Genomic DNA, 15,752 nt, shown 5'->3' on the forward strand with positions numbered 1-15,752 from the left:
TACAGGAAAATTATTTGAAGAAATCATGTTAGAGGCTGCCGAGGACTTGAGACTGGGGTGGAGGTTCACCTTCCAACAGAACAACCACCCTAGACATTTAGATCAGAGCAGATTCATGTGATCAAATGGCCTCGTCAAAGTCCAGGCCTAAATCCAACTAAGAATCTGTAGCAACACTTGAAAACTCACCGACACTATTCATTCAACTTGACTTAGCTTGAGCTGTTTTGCGAAGACGAAAGGACAGAAGTTGCAGCTGCACCCGCAGTTTAGCGGAGATGAACACAAACGCACACCACACTTTTCAGATTCTGGTTTCTGCCAAACTTTCATTATCATAGATCATTTTACCTCCGCTTTTACCTTGATGCACTAGTTTGTGTTGGTCTCTCACCTAAAATACATGGAAGTGTGTGGCTGGAGGGCAAAATGCAGAGGAACTGTGGTCAAGCACTGTAGGTGAAAGGGCGGTAAACCAAACAGTCTCGTACCTAATGGTCAAAATGGTTTCTTTGCCTGCTGATGTTATTGTGGACATCATTCATTAGCTGGTGGGACATGATTAAAAATAAGTGATTATGTGTGAATGAAGAATCAAACAGAGCGTTGGAAGCTTTAAATTTAATTTGTTCCAAGCTGAAGAGAGGTGATGCAGTCTGAGGCAGCTGATTGCAGCTCATCACTGTGGGGTTAACTGTGTGTGACTCTCATTTACTCGTTCCTCCTCCATCCTCATCGAGCTGCACAAAATGTGTTTCTTGGACCAGCTAGGCAGATGGCTGAGCTGTGAATGAGCCTCCATGAAGGATCTCCCGTCCTGATTGTTGTTTCCCTCCTTTTGGGGAGAAGGTGTCACTGATAGGATCGGGAGAGATTTCAAATATTCTGCAGATATTCATGGAAAAAATAATGAGACATCTTCATGTGTTTGGGCTTTCGTTAATACAACAGCAGCCTGCTGCTCAGTAGGGAAGAAGATTATGTTAGTCTGTAAATTACTGAAGAATCACTGCTGCTGTACGTAATGTAAAACAGACGATCTGTTTAACATAGACCGTAATTATTTCTGCTACATGTAGTGTTTTAAATAAATCCAATCTTCTAGGCTATTTGACACCTGCTGTTTAAAACATATAGTTAATTATATAACGATTAAAGTGATTAATGCTGATCTGGCTTCTTGTAAACACTTTAAATGATGGATCCTGACTCAAAATACCACAATAAGGATAGTCATTATAAAGCAGAGCTCTCTGTTCTCCATAATCACAGTGAGATTCTTCATGTTTTCCAAAGTAGCTCATTTTAATTTGTCCTGTTAATGAGATTTTTTATGATGTTGTTATGATTCTTAGGTGTTTGAGTTTTTTTTTACTTTCTTTTGTGTTTCCGTTTCTTTTTTCCTTGTTGTTTATCTTCTCTAGTTGTTGCCATTTTAGTGCATTATCCATTCTCCAGTCGTCCCTCAGTATTTGAGTCCTCCGTTGGTCGTTGTTTTCCGCCGGATCCTCCCATTTCACTCCCTGTTTACATGTCCGAGACTCTTTCTGTCTTCCATGTCTTGTTTTTCCTTTTGCCTCTCTGTAGGTTCTCTGTCATTATTCAATAAACCATGTTGATGCAGCATGTTGATCTGCTCCTGGGTCCTGCTTCTCTACAAAACAGCATCACAACGCTAATATTTAGCATTTAAGGCCTTGCTTCTTTTGATGATGATGATTCACAGCTAAGACAAAGCCAAAAATTCTGTTTCTCAGACAATTACACATTACAAGGTTACATCAAACCAATAAAAAATGATGTTTTAAACAGAAATGTTAGGTTATGTCCAAGTTATTGTTGGAGTTGACGGTTCACAGTCACTGACAACCTGCACAAGGAGGGTAAGCCATAAAAGCTCATTGCCAATGAAGCCAACTATTTACAGATGCCTCTATGCAAACAAACTAAGGGAAAATTAGGTTGACGGAAAAAGTGCAGTGGAAAAAACAGATACATGAAAGCGTTTCTACCAGGAGAAATTTAGGAGATTTAGTGTGGTATTCAGAAAACAGACAGGACCACAACTACTGCAGGCTCAGGCTGCTGGAGACTTACTGTCCATTTTTCTACACTCTGTCTTTACACTCTCTCCTGTAAATGTATGCACAAATTTACATTAATTGCTGCCGTGTCTACAGTTTTCTTTCTCATAGAAAGTATACCTGGTTTTATTCAAAAAGTTTCATCCTGTTAAAAGTGAGTTGTTCCTTTCCACTGTCGCCACATGCTTGTTCAGGTTGAGGGATGGAAGATCATTAACTGACTAAAGTAAATTAAATGAAAGTTGACTGATCAAATTAAATTTTTGGATCTCATTGCCCTAAACTGCACCACATACAACTAGAAATGACTCGGACCTGTTGGGCTGTATTTGGAGAGTATCTTTAGATAACCTTTTCTGAAAACTGGATGTTATTATGAGAACTGAATGGAACCATTTATGTTAATGTAGCAAATGCAAAAATCTGCTAAATCCACTGCTGATTAATAGAAATCCACAGTTCCTGAACGATCCAATCTTCATTCCACAAATCCCTCACACCTCCAGCTTCTAACAGAGCTCTTATCTTAAGATTAACACCCAGCAGCTCCATGAACACAAATTAACTCCAGCATGAAAGATTCTGTTTGAACTACAACAACAAAAGGTCCAAATGATTTCCTGCCTTTAATAAATCCCCAATCTGCTCCCTGAAATGTCGGAATCTCTCCTCAGCTTCCTGACAAAGAAATCTGTCTAAGAAAACATTTTTTTCTGCCCTTTTAAGATGACTCTCCTAAATCGATTAGGAGAGCATATCTGTAGTAGACGAAATACAAAACATGCACCTATTTTTCTGTTTTAGCCTGTGTGTTGTTTTCTCATTGTTTTCATGCACGATTTTCATTTCACAGATTTTCAGTTTCATCTCTTTCGTTCGTGCTGCAGCAACAATGTTCCCGACATCAGTAAGGCCGTCTACATTGAAATATGCAACTTCATGACCTCTTAAACACTTTCCAGGATTACCATAATGTTTGGCTGAAAACTACATCTTGTGAAGATTAGGCTACTAGGTTCATCTTTTAAAAAAGCAAACATTAATGACAAAAAGTGACAAAAAATAAAATAATACCTTATTAATCTGAGTTTTGAAATGACCAAACAGGCAACAAAGGGCCTGATTTTCCAAAAAAAAAAAAAAAAAAAAAGGGGCCGCTAAATTGCTTGCGCAAAGTAAACAGCATGTGCAATAAGTGGGGATGTTGCATGCGCATCAAACATTGCAACTGGTGCAAGCCGCAGATGAGGAAGTTGCGTGTGCTACTGGCTGGCTGCTACTGCCTCCAGCGAAACAAGAGGGAAAGTGAACAGATCCTCTCTGCTGCGTTGCTTGAAACATGCAGAGGTTGTTGCTGCATTGTTTCAGTTGCAGATTTTTTTCCTTCTGTTACGTTCTGCTCCTGCTTTTCTGGACTGTTACAGTTTGTTAACTTTTGTCGTCACTGTTCACATCTGCAGGTTTGTCATCTCAGCCATCAGACCTTCAGTGCGCACACAGGGCAGCTGGTCAGTGCTGTGTCTGGCCTGATAAAACTACAGGAGAGCACACAGCTTGGTAACCGTGTTGCAAATATTAACAATATAAAAGACAAATATGAATGTCACTTAATTTAGTGGAGGTTTGCCTCTCTTGACCTTTTAAAACATAATGCCACAAAATTGTCCTGCAAATAATTTAAATTGAACATTTAGTACATAGAAATTTAGGGTAAATGTTTGTTCTTGTACTATACTCCCAGGTCATATTTACTTTCTGGCTATATAATCACGTATGTCAGGCAGTATTTGTATTTTGATCACGAGGTGGGAGCTGAATTAGTCATGACTAAAAGTTTTAGCATTGACAACACAGTTGTTCTGTGGTTCTTCTGCAACATTAAATGGGTTTCTGCTTCATCACACTATTTAGGCCCTTTTACTCTGATAAGCTGAACTTCAGTCTAGAGCAGCCAGTCAACTTCAGAAGGCACCTAATTAATGGATGGACTCCATCTGCATATGATTTAATCTCAGTTTAACTGCCGCTGTTCTGTTTCTGACCTCTGAGGTTGTTTAGAGACCAATCAGCATCATGGAGACCAAGTAACACAGCAGACAGATCACGGAGGAAGCTGTGAAGAAGTTTGAAACAGGGTTAGGTTTTACAACAACGTCTCAATGTTTGAAGATCTCCTAGGGCTCTGTTCAGTCCATCATCTGGACATGGAGAGAGGATGGACCACCTGCAGACCTACCAATACATGAAGGTCCACCTAAACTGACAGGAGAGCATTAATCAGGGAAGCAGGCAAGAGGCCCACGGTCACTCTAGAGGAGCTACAGAAATCCACAGCTCAGTTGGGAGGATCTTTTGACAGACAACTATTAGTCATGCACTCCACAAATCTAACCTTTATGGAAGAGTGAAAAGAAAAAAACCTTAAGAGGTTCTGTTTGCAGTTTGCTACAAACTATGCAGGAGACACAGCAAACGTGTCATGCCCCAAAAGAGGCAAAAAGATGGAAGCAACAAGACATTTCCTGATACTAAAAGAAAAACATCACTTGATTCTAAAAATGAAGCCTTATTTCAGCCTCAGCTTCTTCAAAATATTATTTATGTAAGCTTTAAAATGTTTTCATCAATTAATACACCAAGATACTCGTAGGCAGACACAAGCTCAATGGAGGAACCTTCTAAGGACATAACTGAAGGTAAAAAAGCAGGCATTTTGCTGGAAAACAACATCACCTTGATTTTATTTGCATTCAGTACAGCCAGAGCTGCAATGGGGTGGTTTAGAATGGCCTAGTCAAAGTCAATACCCAATTCCAAATGAGAATCTGTGGCAAAACTTGAAAATCGATGGTCATCATCCAATCTATCTGAGATTGAGCTGTTTTGAAAAGAATAATTGGCAATATTTCAGTCTGTGTGTACAAAGCCGATAGGAAGAAACCCCCAAAATGCCTGCAGCTTTAAGAGTTATTAAATCATTGGGGCAGAATACACTCAACAAACTTGAAATTTGTATTCCTTCCACTTTACCAATATTCTTCACTGTGTGCTGATTATTACCTGTGCATAAAAACCTGTTTAGAAGAAAGCCACTTCAAGAAACCTGAGCTATCCATAAGATTCATATTTCTGCATCGTTTTGTCCTCCCTCCTCGGTCAGTTCAGGTTTCAGCAGCAGCAGCAGAGACCGGCTCATGTTCACTCTTAGAAAATGATTTGAAACATGCAAGGTTCATACAAGCCATTCATTTCTCATTGTGGAAGTCTGATTGTCTTAACATAAAAACCATCCGCCTACTTGTCAATAAACTGAAAGCTAATGAGGATGACATTTTGGTTCTTTTCTTGGAAAACGTTTTAGCTACAAATTGATATTCTTACAAAAGCAGAAAGAGAAATCTTCCTCACTGTGTCTTTTACTGTGCCCTTTTTCATTTAGTACAGAGAAGGTGTAGTGGCCCTGCGCTGCCCGTCTTGGACTCTAATTAATCATCTAAAAGCCCTGCAGACAAATGGAAGCTCAATTTGAATAATAAATCAAAGTAGGTATAGTTATTAGTGTGACCATGACCAGCAGTGAGGTTCTGATGATGGAGTAGATTATTAAATGCTTTCAAAATACTGCAGAAAACATGAAGGTAAAGAAGTGAAGAAAAAGCTGCAGGCTTCTTGGCCATAATGGGAGGAAGATCTGAATCCAGATTTACCCGTGGTCTGTTTCTCCTCAGGCTGTAACTTTTAATTATGTCTTCTTGATTTTATTTCTATACAGACAGCATGATTATTAAAGGATCATTCCTAACTCAGCTGATCCTGTTAATGCAGAGGATCTGAAGGTCGACACCCTGTCAAAATTCAAAGTTTTGTGAAATCAAATATGAGACCTTCATAAGTCATTTTAGAACTTTCTCCACTGTGACATTTATCCTGAACGATGTAACTAAGTTAAGGGGGATATTAAAAATAGAAAAGGAGCAATAACCTGGTTGGCCTTAAAAATAACACTTGCTGAAGCACCTTAGAGTTCAATATCAGTGTCTCACATCTTCACCTGGTAAGATTTATCCACTCCACATATAGAAGGTGTCTTCATGTCTTGTCAACAGGTGACCCCACAGTTGACCACACCCATCGACATATTTTAAATTATCAAACAGATTCTAATATTAGTCAAAGATGACAGTGAGCAGAAACAAACTTCTTCAAAAGGTTTCATTTTTCTTGGAGAGATATCTTTCCAAACCAACGTGGCTCTACGCGAAAATATAACTGACCCCTTGACAGGGTGGAGCTAGACTTTTATACTGGGGTGGTCAGAAGGTGGGCAAAGTTTTATCAGGGTGGTCCATACACTAATAAGGAATATATTCTGTTTCTCTAACCTGGTGCCTAAAGAACATGCCTTCTTGACGTCTCTCTCTCTCTACTTGGTATTTACCCTTCTGTCAGTTACTGGGGCCATGCTGTGGGATCTTATTCCAAAATGGCCAAAAAAATTACCGTTCTTGTCATTTATCAAATTCCCAATGTGCCTGCTGTCCAATATAATGAATTGGAGTTAAAAGTTGCATGTCTGCATTTTTAATGAGCTTTGATATTCTTTTTCTACTTGCATTCAGAGACAAACATTAACAGTAATTTGTTTCTCTGAAAGGTCCTCCTGTATTCACCTCAGGCATGCATGGCATTCATCTGTTCTAATTTAAATTCTCCAAGTTTACATTCGCTTGTGGCACAGCTGAACCGCTGTAGTTCATTTGTTAAACAGTGGATGGCGTTCCAGATAAAATCTGCCTGGATTCAACAATTGGCAGCAGAAAAAGACTCATTTTTAATCTATCGTTTTCAAAGTGGAAGTACAGACACTACTTTATTCTCCTTGAGGTAAAAGACAAGGACGTACATGTGAGGTATAAAAATTAAAAAATTTAAAGTATTAAAAGTTCAGTGTAAGTTCTTTATGTAATTCTACTTTATGCAACTGGCTTGTTTAGAACAACATCTACATTCGTGGAGATATTTAAACTTAAAAGTAACGCAATAGTTACTTTGCATGTTGACTGGTTACTTTTATAGTGGAGTAACTCAGTTACTAACTCGGTTACTATTTGGTAACTAGTAACTATAACTAATTACTTTTTTAAAGTAACATGCCCAACACTGATTATAGCAAACCTTCTCAGTAAGACTCTAAACCAGACATGAAGCGCCCTGATCTTCAAATAGCGTTGTTTAAATCTGAAAAACCAGCCAACAGTTTCCTCTCTGCTCATACAGATGAAACAGTGCGAATGTTGGCTGTTTTGTGTGTTTAGGTTGTAATTTATCCCTGACAGATTCCTAATGATCACCCCAACCACCATCGCCATGTTTCTGAAATCCATTCAGTTATGAACCAGATGGTGGAATGAACACCTTTGGTGTTACAGAAATGTGGTTCATCACAATTCATTGAGGATTTAATTAAATCACCATTTGAAAACATTTTGTGTTTGTTATTTTTCCCTGATATTAAAAATCTTTGGCCTGGAAGCCGCTGCTTCTGGGCCTTACTAACTGCTAACCCCTGTGCTGCCCCGGGGCGATGCCCTTTGACCATCTGCCTGCGCTGCTGCAGTCCACCTGTTGTTTGCAGGTCTTGGATGCTGAGGCCTTCTTACGTTCCCGCCATTCTAACAGCTGTACACCTACAGGTGAGAAACTCGCTCACATACACCCACTCGATACAAACACACCTATGTCTACACATACAACGGTACGCCTGAAATGCCGAGACAGGACACATGGAAAAAATCACAATTTGTTTGGTTTGTGTGACAAAAGAAGATGAATAAATTAGTTCAGGGGTAAATACTTTCTCACAACACTGTGAAATGGATACACAGTTAAAACTAAAGATAAAGGATGATTTTTTTTTTTGTTTAAACAAATCCTTTACGAAGCCACAAGCTTTAAAATCCATATGATGTGTTTTTTATTCGACTGAATTTGCTGTTCTTCTGCAAAACTACCAAACTTCAATGAAAAGGCATTCTTTCGGAGGTGTAGGTGGATTTCCCCTCTAATGGTCCGCTGAAGAATATACAGGTCTTTCTCAAAATATTAGCATATTGTGATAAAGTTCATTATTTTCCATAATGTCATGATGAAAATTTAACATTCATATATTTTAGATTCATTGCACACTAACTGAAATATTTCAGGTCTTTTATTGTCTTAATACGGATGATTTTGGCATACAGCTCATGAAAACCCAAAATTCCTATCTCACAAAATTAGCATATCATTAAAAGGGTCTCTAAACGAGCTATGAACCTAATCATCTGAATCAACGAGTTAACTCTAAACACCTGCAAAAGATTCCTGAGGCCTTTCAAACTCCCAGCCTGGTTCATCACTCAAAACCCCAATCATGGGTAAGACTGCCGACCTGACTGCTGTCCAGAAGGCCACTATTGACACCCTCAAGCAAGAGGGTAAGACACAGAAAGACATTTCTGAATGAATAGGCTGTTCCCAGATTGCTGTATCAAGGCACCTCAGTGGGAAGTCTGTGGGAAGGAAAAAGTGTGGCAGAAAACGCTGCACAACGAGAAGAGGTGACCGGACCCTGAGGAAGATTGTGGAGAAGGGCCGATTCCAGACCTTGGGGGACCTGTGGAAGCAGTGGACTGAGTCTGGAGTAGAAACATCCAGAGCCACCGTGCACAGGCGTGTGCAGGAAATGGGCTACAGGTGCCGCATTCCCCAGACCTGGGCTACAGAGAAGCAGCACTGGACTGTTGCTCAGTGGTCCAAAGTACTTTTTTCAGATGAAAGCAAATTCTGCATGTCATTCAGAAATCAAGGTGCCAGAGTCTGGAGGAAGACTGGGGAGAAGGAAATGCCAAAATGCCAGAAGTCCAGTGTCAAGTACCCACAGTCAGTGATGGTCTGGGGTGCCGTGTCAGCTGCTGGTGTTGGTCCACTGTGTTTTATCAAGGGCAGGGTCAATGCAGCTAGCTATCAGGAGATTTTGGAGCACTTCATGCTTCCATCTGCTGAAAAGCTTTATGGAGATGAAGATTTCATTTTTCAGCACGACCTGGCACCTGCTCACAGTGCCAAAACCACTGGTAAATGGTTTACTGACCATGGTATCACTGTGCTCAATTGGCCTGCCAACTCTCCTGACCTGAACCTCATAGAGAATCTGTGGGATATTGTGAAGAGAACGTTGAGAGACTCAAGACCCAACACTCTGGATGAGCTAAAGGCCGCTATCGAAGCATCCTGGGCCTCCATAAGACCTCAGCAGTGCCACAGGCTGATTGCCTCCATGCCACGCCGCATTGAAGCAGTCATTTCTGCCAAAGGATTCCCGACCAAGTATTGAGTGCATAACTGTACATGATTATTTGAAGGTTGACGTTTTTTGTATTAAAAACACTTTTCTTTTATTGGTCGGATGAAATATGCTAATTTTGTGAGATAGGAATTTTGGGTTTTCATGAGCTGTATGCCAAAATCATCCGTATTAAGACAATAAAAGACCTGAAATATTTCAGTTAGTGTGCAATGAATCTAAAATATATGAATGTTAAATTTTCATCATGACATTATGGAAAATAATGAACTTTATCACAATATGCTAATATTTTGAGAAGGACCTGTATTTGTGTTGTTCAGGCTTTTCCATCCATCACATCCTCCTCAGTCCTCCCCCGTTATATATCCTGCAGAGTTTCTTAGACGGCCATGAGCCGAGCAGTGAGAAGACAACTTTGATGTTCACTGAACCGCTCCACTTCAAAGTTCCACGGAGCAGGATTAACTCAGGAAGGAGATTACTGTAATTGGGGACTGTAGAGGTGGAACAAAAGGTTCTTCTCTCTCTCTCTGTCAGAGAGGTGGATGCTGTACAGTGAATTCACTGAAAACACACATTCATGCAGGATATTACTGGAAAAAAATCCCCTCAAAGCAGGTTAATCCAGCAATTCTATAAAAAGTATTTTTGGATGGCTTTCCCCAGTTTGGCATTAAATATAATGAGACAGAGGACACTGTGGAGCAGCTGTTTATTTAGGGGAGATAAATACCTTAATGGTGCGTTAGTGTTTGGCTTAAAGCAGTCACAGTCAGGGTCTCGCTGTAGGTTGAAGTTCCTGCGTGGAGCAGCAGTTGTTGCAGTCAGTAACAGAAAGCTCCAGAAACCTGTTTCCACACCTATGAATGGTCTGAGTAATAATACATTTTTAAACGAGTTTTAAAAATGTATTATTACTCATTGGCCTTTAACCCAACTGGGACTTGATTTGACTCCGATTTTATAGGTATTGATTTTATTTATTTTATTGTTTGTATTGAGGTTATTTACATTGTGTGCTTACCTTTGTTATTTTATTTGATGTTCAGCACTTTGTTTCAGATGTGGCTGGTGTTAAAGTGCTTTATAAAAAATGTTGATAATGATGATGAAGTGCAATTTTTCACCGTCTAGTTATTCTCAAATCGTTATAGTTCTGTATATTTTACAGTGATTTGTTTTATATCACTGCTCCATCCGTCTGTCCGTCCATTCATCCATCGTCTGTACCTGCTTAGAGAGACCAACTGAGGTAAGAGTGGAGAATGCAGAATGCAGGTGTGTGATCAGGCAACAACATGGAGCAGCCAAGGCAGAAGGAAAGCAGGGAGACCAATGGAGTAGAACTAAGAACCAAAGAAACTATCAAACTGAGGGAAAAGATCTGACAGAAATACCCCAAATATGCAAAGAACACAAGAAGAAATCAAGAAATTAAACACAAAGCAATGAACTAATATGGCAACACCTAGAATACATAGGCAACAGGGAAATGATGAAACAGAGACGAAAGTAATCCAAACACCTTAGAACCTGAACAACGGGCTGTATTTATGGGTAAATGCATCCAACTTTCACATGAAATCTTATTTAGGACTTTATACTAAAAAAACCAAATGTAACCTACTTTTCGTTTAGGCAACAAAAATGTACTTGTAATATTTACAAACTTACACTTTAATGTACTTTATGACTTGAAATGCAATTAACACAACTTTGTCAATAAAGCCTATAAGGTGTTTTGTTTAAAACATAAAATTTAGCCTCAGACAATTAAAATATTGCTCCATTTAGCCAACAAAACCTTCTACACTTCAGTGTCTCACAAAGTTGAACTACTGCAATTTCTAAAATCTCCACATTTCTCTAAAATTTACAAACTGCTGACCTGAAGGTAACTTAATAAAGTTCAATTTGCAGCAATAAAAAATACTGGTTCTAAATCGTCTAAATCCATCTACATTACTGCCTTCGGTTTTGTTTGGGGTCAGAATAACCCAGCACCGACCCTTAGAAGGTCTAAGGTTTACTCAGACTGCAGAGTAGAACTGTTGAAGTTCTTGTCTTCGGTACTTTTACTGAACCTCTGCTGCTGTTAGGAAGGTTGCATAAGGAAGGAAGGTGAAATCTCTCAAGGGCATCAGAACGGAGTGTATTAGAGAAGTTAAAAATAAAAGAATACTCTCATCCTTATCGCCTTATTTTCAGAGAACTCAGTGTTTGTGCAGTGAGCTGTTGAGCCACCAAATGAATAATGATTTCTAATTGTTGGACTCGCAGCAGACATTATTAGCTGGTTGAATTCCTAAATGATTTTGCACTGCTTGATTTCCACCCAATGAGCTGTTCATGTGTAAAATAAATCAGTCGATGACACAGAAAACCAGGTACTGTAAACAGGTTCCGATGTATCCCTCTTTAGACTCACAAGTCTAAAGACTTGTGAGTCATCCTGCTCAGTGATGCAGGATGATTTAATAAAGTCAGCATCGAGGATGATGCAGATTACTGGAAGACTGCAGAGTCTGGATTCTGAATGTAAAGGAAGGAACGTCGTTTGGAAAAACTTTCTGGATCAGGTTCCTGAGTCCTCTGCAAAGAAAATATCATTTCTGTATGTTTACAGAATCTGTCCCTTAATGATGAACTGATTGGGAGAAGTAGAACAGGGCTGAATCATTATCTGTCCTCAATAAGCAGGAGAAGAACAATAGAGATTTCTGTATATTTCTCTGTAATTGTCTTTAATTTAATCCTAACATTAATTAACACTGTATTGCCTTGCAGCAAGAAGGTGGGTTTGAATCCCAGTCTGGCATCTCTCTCCATGGAGTTTGCATGTTCTCCATGTGCATCTGTGAGTTCTCTGCAGGTACTCCGGCTTCCTCCTACAGTCCAAAAGCATGACAGTTAGAATAGAATAGAAATATCCTTTATTGTCCTGCAGTGGGGAAGTTCAGCTGTACCAACAGAAGACTGAAAGGCAAATGGAAGCTAAGGAAATTAAAAAAACATGCAAATAAAGGGTTAATTAAAGGGTTAATTGGTCTCACTGAATTGCCCCAAGGTATGAATGTGTGTGCATGGTTAATGTCCTTTAATGGAGTGGCCTGTCCATCACAGGGCCCCGCCTCTCACCCAATGACCACTAGAGATAGGAACCAGCCAGCCACGGGGAAAGCAGGTCGGGTTTTGAACACCTGTCCTCCAGGGCCAGTGTCCTGCAACCTTTAGATGCATCCTTGGCCCAACACACCTGAATCAATATGGCTTAACTGCCTCCTGAACAAGTTGTACAGACTCTGGCTAATTACCCAATCATTTGATTCAGGTGCGCTGAAGCAGAGGCACCTAGGAGTTGCAGGACACTGGCCCTCAAGGACTGGAGTTGAATAGACGATAGATGGATTAATCAGCACTTTAAAAAAAGAATCAATAATTGAATTTATTCATAATCAAGTAATATTTATTAACTACAGAATAACTAAACAGAGGAAACATACAAAACAAACATGACTAAAAGTGCAAATTAATTAACTAAAGGAAATAAAAAAAAAAACAAATGAAACAGGTTAAGAATTTGTTTCTCAGAAGCCTGAAGGAAACAGTTCAGAGATCTAACATCTAGCACTAATCCAAGGAGTGGGAAGATGATTTCCAAGTCTCAGAACCACCTGGACTCATCAGCTTTGTCAATGTCAGAACAGCCACAGCAAAACCGGTGCCAGCCAGATTATCTACCTTGAACCATGTCATAGTACCTAATGTCACATTTATAGGGACTTTAATTTCCTCTTAAGCCTAAACCATTTGGGTCACCTAACCTACACTGAGGCAGTGAGGCCTGCAGAGCTTTAGATGTTATTCTGAGTTTTTCTTTGACCTTCTTGATAACTTGATTAGCTCCTGGAGTACCTTTGGTAGGTCTGCCATTCAAAGGAAGGTTCCCCACTGTTCCATTTTCTGCTTTGTGCATAAAGGTTCTCATTGTGGTTCTGGAGTCCCAAAGCCAGAAGAATGGCTTTATAACCCAGACTGATACTTTTGAGATCCTATAGCCTACTTCATGTAGTCATGCAGGTTCTGTTTAAATAATATCAGACAAAAATCAGGCCTGTATGTGGCTGCTGAAACTGAATGAAACCTGAGGTTAATTACAGTTCATCCATGTTCTAACTAGAATTATTACTTTTTTGACACAGGGCCAGGTTGATTAATACATTTGTTTGCTTGATAAGTGAAATCATAATTTAAAACTGCTCTTTTTTTAACTCAGATTATATGCCTGTCATGTAAAATTGTTTGATGATAAGAAACATTTAAGTGTGAGAAAAGACCCTCAAAAGTAGAAGAGCTCTTTGTTGGGACCCACAGCCATGGATTTCAACATTAAACTCCGGTACGGACTTTTCTGGAACTTTCAAAATAAAGTGCATTAACCTTCTTCCGGCACAGCCAGGAAGCGGGATATCTGCGGACTTCCTTTGACGCCACTACCCAAATAAAAGCACAGCTGTTGCTACTTCTGCCCTCTTTCCACACGGCCTTCGAGAAGGACCGTTCAGGGGAGGCCCATCGCATTGATGTCTCTTTGCTGGCAAACAGACATAAACTCTTCAACTGGATCCAAGGATGTCATACGATCATCGATCATATGCAAAGATAAGTACGAATGAAATGCTGTTTGTGTATCCGGTATTTTCATTCATGAACGGGGGTAATTAAGGTACAAGCATTGCTTGACATTCTCTCCGAGACCTGTAGGAGCAAACGGTGTTCAAGAGAAACCCCCTGCAAAGACGCGATCTCCCAGTCTGGAAGAAGACAGCAGAGACCGCAGTGGACAGGACGGTCCGCCCAGCTACAGCTCCAGAGCTAACCCTTTTGTTCACATAGCGAACGCACCTTCAACCCCTGAGGTTAGCTTGTTGACTGTGGACGTTTCTTCAAACTTCGCCCTTGGACAACATTTCCTCACCATGAGGTTAAGTGTTTTGGGCAGACAGATTTAGAATGAAATGATCTAAACGTTTTTCCTTTTATGAAGTTTTGTTTGTGTTTAACTCAGCTATCTTGGTGCTAGTAGGCTATCTGCAGCACATGTGTTCAGGTTTTGTTCTTTGTGTGTTTTTAAAGTTAAGACAAACTTGATTTAAAGGGTGATTTTAAACAGAACATTGATAACCCTTTTTATTAACGGTATTTTAAAGGTATGTGTTGATTCTGGTGCTAAGCTATTAGCTTCTTTTGTTAGCTCAAATGCTAACCGGTAAGAACACGTGCTTGCTACTAAAGAGTATTTAACAGAAAGGTTGGTAGTTTTCAAGCTAGTGAATAATAGTCCCTGAACATCATTTTACTAAATTTGATAAATAAGTAAACAACATTAAGCCCCTGTTGGGACCACAGCCATGGGTTTCAACACTAAAACTCCGGTACATACTTTCCTGGAACCTTTCAAAATAAAGTGCATTAACCTTCTCCCAGCACAGCCAGGAAATGGGGTAACTGTGGACTTCCTGTGGCGCCAATACCCAAATAAAAGCCCCCACCTTTCCACAAGACTTTCTCTTCCACACGGCCTTCCAGAGGAACCGGTTAGGAGGCAAACACAGCGCGCTGATGTCTTTTGCTGGTAAAAAGACATAAATTCAACTGGATCCCAGGAAGCCATACGATCACCGATCATATGTAAAGTTAAGTAGAATGAAATACTGTCTGTGTATCCGGTATTTTCATTCATGAACGGGGAAATTAAGGTGTAAGAGTTGCTTACATTTTCTCTTCGAGGCCCCACAGAAGCAAACGGTGTTCGAGAGAAGCCCCGGTGGAGAAGCTGTTTCGACAAGCCGGGTCTGGAAGAAAGCGGCCCGCAACCGTGTTTACGGTAACGAACAGCTGGTCACCTTCTGATCGGGAGAAACTGAGGAAGTTAGCGGGAAGCTAACTCTTTGTTCACGACGGATATCTTCTTCAAACTTCGCCCTTGGACAACATTCCCTCAACAGGTTCAGAGGTTGGGTTTTGGGCAGATTAACAGATTGGTTTAGGATGAAATAATCTGAACGTTTTCATGTTATGAAGTTTGTTTTGTGGAACTCGGCTATCTTGGTGCTAGCATGCTACCTGTAGCACACAGGCCGGTTCGTGTTCTTTGTATGTTTTAAAGCTAAGATAAACTTTATTTAAAGGGTGGTTTTAACCAGAACATTGCTCATAACGCGCCGTCAGCGCTTATGCATTTTAACCCTTTTATTAACCTGGTATTTTAAAGGTATGTGTTGATTCTGGCGCTAAGCTATCTCTAGCTTAGCACTTTA

Source organism: Girardinichthys multiradiatus, chromosome 4, assembly GCF_021462225.1.
Source record: "Girardinichthys multiradiatus isolate DD_20200921_A chromosome 4, DD_fGirMul_XY1, whole genome shotgun sequence".
Lineage (NCBI taxonomy): Eukaryota > Metazoa > Chordata > Actinopteri > Cyprinodontiformes > Goodeidae > Girardinichthys > Girardinichthys multiradiatus.